Here is a 3,722-nt window from a genome sequence, read left to right as displayed (position 1 = left end):
TGCGCAGGCACAAGTGGGTGGTGGGTTCTTCCAGACTTTAGACAGAAAGCAGGGGCGTGCATTTTAAAATAATAACATGAAATGTCCCAACTCTGCTCGTTGCTGGTGGATGCTGTCTCTTGGCATCACACCCTCCTTACCAACTTTCACACCGCGTGGCGCCTGGTGCGCTGTGGTTTCCAGAAATCTGGCCCGAGATTCGGTCCTTGTTTGCGTTGCTGACTGCAGCGGAGCTGTTAATAAAGCGATGGATGAGAACGTTGTCGAAAAGAGACAGTTGGGCAGAACCGCTCCCCGTGAGTGACAGAGGGCACGATCCGCCTTCACAGCCAAGAAGCTGCCCTCAGCGGGGGACCCCGCGCCTGGACCCCGTGCCAGGCCGGAGGGGCCGCCTGCCTCACTAGCTGTGTGGCTCCAGTTCAGGCTGGTTTCACAGCCCCGTCTTACACCCAAGTTCACGGGTGCTCAGGACACAGGGATGCAAATGTGACACCCTCCCCAGCAGTAACATGCTTTTGCACTTTTAAGAAAATACCTTTTTGTTGATTTCAGAGAGGGAGAGAGACATCAATGATGAGAGAATTGTTGGCCAGCTGCCTCCTGCACGTCCCCTCCTGGGGATCAAGCCCACAACCCAGGCACGTGCCCAAGACTGGAATCGAACCCGGGACCCTTCAGTCTGCAGGCCGATGCACGATTGACTATGCACATTCCTGAACGCACTCGTCATTCCTCCTAATTTGGGTTAGTTACGCCTTATTTAGAAAGTATGACTACAGTTTTTACAGGAAGCGTAAGTTGCTTCTACGCAGCAGCCTCCTCAGAGTCTTCAGGGAGTCACACCTGCCAGCCTGGGCAGCGCTGGCCGCAGTGACACTGCTTACGGATGTTAAATGCCTGTCCCAGCCCGCAACCGCGCGCTTCTCCTCTGCGCGAGGCGCCGCGTTCGGGCCAGCTGTGCCGTTCTGTGCTCCCGGTGGCCCCCCCGCCCCCCTAACACTGAGCGCGGAGAGACCGAGCTCGCTGTAAGTCCATCCTAACTAGGTGGCAGTTTTCTACTCTAGTTTTCTTTCTTTTCTAAATTAATCCTCACCAGAGGAAACTTTTGCCGTTGAGTTTTTTAGAGTGAAAGGGAGCGGGGGACAGTGGATTGTTTGCCTCCTGCACACGCCCTGACTGGGGCCGGGGAACGAACCCGCAACCCAGGTAAGTGCTCTTCACCGGAATCGACCCCACGACCCTTCAGTCCGCAGGCCGATGTTCTAACCACTGGACCACGCCAGCAGGGCAGTTTTCTTGAATATGAGAGTTTTATTGGTCAGCTTTCTCTTGTAAGGAAACTACTATATCATTGTGGCCGTTGTTTCATTAAATGACCCGAATGTGGGCACTTTAGTTTCTTGACAATGAAAATTCTTGAGTGTCTGCCCACCCCCAGACGGAGGTGACCAGTGGCGGCAGGGGGCGGGGCCGGCCATCGGGTGGCACCAGGCCACCAGCCAAGTTGGATGCCAACCTGGGGGTGGGGGCACTACCCCGCCCGCCAGTCACCCCACATATCGGCCCTGATTGCCAGCCAGGCCTAGGGATCCTACCCTATATATTGGGAACAGTGTCTTCGACTTAAAAATTGAAACCTGGCAAGGCTACTCTAACTTAAAAACAGGATGATGCAGCAATGACATGCATGGACTCTGGCCTGCACATTTTGTGCCCAGCCCTGATTCTGACACATAAGTGTGACAAAGCCAGTTACTTAACTTTTCTCTGCTTCAGTTTTTCCACCCATAAGATGGGGAAATGGTACTGCTGCCTCAGAAGGATCATGTTTTGTACTTTTGATAATCAGGGTAAAAAGGTGTAGCTGCCCGTACAACAGCAAGATGTCTTCACCAGTATGAAAAGTATTGTGAGTGCCCTAAGGTGCCAGCCTTCAGGTGGGGCTGCACGGGAGGGGCCGCAGGGGAGGGGGGGCCGTGGAGAGACCCCGAGCTCCCTGAGCACCGAGTTGCGGCAGTTTGCTGTGCTGACCGGCTGTATGGAAGTGACTGTCCTGCCAGAGGGTTGGAAACCCCGTTCAGAAAGCCTTGATGTAGCCCGACACCCTGCCCCCATGTGTCCAGTGTGATTCCAGGGGACACAGTCCGCCTCCTGTGAAGGTTCATTCAGCAAATGCTCCCTGACCCTCCGAGCAGAGCGCTGGGAGCTGGAGTTGGGGAGCAGAGCAAAGGGCCCTGGGTGTCCGTGGGGGAGCCCTGGGTGTCCGTGGGGGAGCCCTGGGTGACCGTGGGGGAGCCCTGGATGTCCATGGGGGAGCCCTGGGTGTCCATGGGGGAGCCCTGGGTGTCCATGGGGGGCCCTGGGTGTCTGTGGGGGAGGCTCCGAGCTCTGGCTGGAGACGGCACCCGGCCGGCACCCACTGTGCCCTGTCCTGGGCAGGTGCCTGGCGAGGCTCCTGGTGGCTTAATGTCCCGACTTGCATGTCTGTCTTCACAGCCAGCCGTATCCTAGCTGCCTCTGACTTCCTGTCTGCAGGTACCGGACTCCCACCAGACGGTTAGGACGCTAGTTCAGGTGAGAGGTGTCCTGCTTGTAGGTGGCAGGGTCTAGCGCAGGTAGCGGCTCTGCTCATCGAGGCGGGAGGAGGGCTGCGTCCGGCCTCAGATGACTCAGGCCCAAACACTTTGTGTTTTATTTTTAATTTTTACTGATTTCAGAGAGGAAGGGGGAGGGAGATAGAAACATCAACGATGAGATAGAACCAGTGATAGGCTGCGTCCTGCTCGCCCCACACTGGGGATGGAGCCCACAACCTGGGCATGTGCCCTGACCGGAATTGAACTGTGACCTCCTGGTTCCTAGGTTGATGCTCAACCACTGAGGCACACCAGCCAGGCTGTCCCACGCACTTTGAACTCTTACGGCTGTGCTCCCCCACCCCCGCACCCCTCTTTACTGGCAGGCGAGGTCTCTCTGCCCTGGAAACCTGAAGGGAGGGACTTGGGGGTGGGGAGCCTGAGCAGGGCTCAGAGTGAAGTGACAGGGAGGCCCCTCCAGCCCCCCCACCCCCACCCATGCCCCGTGTGACACCAACCCCAAGGCCCCGGCTGCACCTGGCACAGACTGCGTGCTCGGGACGGGTTCGAGGACACGCAGAGCTCCCATTCGCGGTGCCTGCTGCATGTGCGGGGTGACGCTGGCTGTGCTCTGAGGAGCAGCTGGCCTTTCTGCTCCCAGCACGTGTGTGCATCCCGAGGGCGGCCCCTCCCCAGCGGCCCCCCCCACAGCGCTTCCGGAGGAGCGCGACCTTGACGTGACCTTGACGTGATGACCTTCTAAGGAGCCCAGGACCTTTCCTCACCTTCACGAGCAAACCTTAGAGTTAAACCCAGTTGTGGGACCTGGGCCTCTCCTCTCAGGTCCCATCCCCCCCCCTCTGCGTGGGGGGGTTCCTCTGCGTGGGACCCAAACACGGCACCTGGCTGTGTGTCCCACAAACCCGTCTCCTCTCAGGGCCCCCGTGTTTCCATCCACACGCGAGGCCAGCTGGTGGGGGTCCTCAGAGGAGCTCCTGGCTCCCTGCTCCTGTGGGTTCCTAAGTCCCCTCTTTGAGAACGTCTTTCCCCAGAAAACTGGTTTGGGGCTGCCTTCCAGCCCAGCTCTGGCCGGCCAGCCTGATCCCTGAGCGTGCCCACCCCCATCCCTCTTTGTTTGGAATCTCA

The sequence above is a fragment of the Myotis davidii genome, unplaced genomic scaffold, assembly GCF_000327345.1.
Source record: "Myotis davidii unplaced genomic scaffold, ASM32734v1 scaffold19, whole genome shotgun sequence".
Classification (NCBI taxonomy): domain Eukaryota; kingdom Metazoa; phylum Chordata; class Mammalia; order Chiroptera; family Vespertilionidae; genus Myotis; species Myotis davidii.
Note: the sequence above shows the minus strand (reverse complement) of the source record.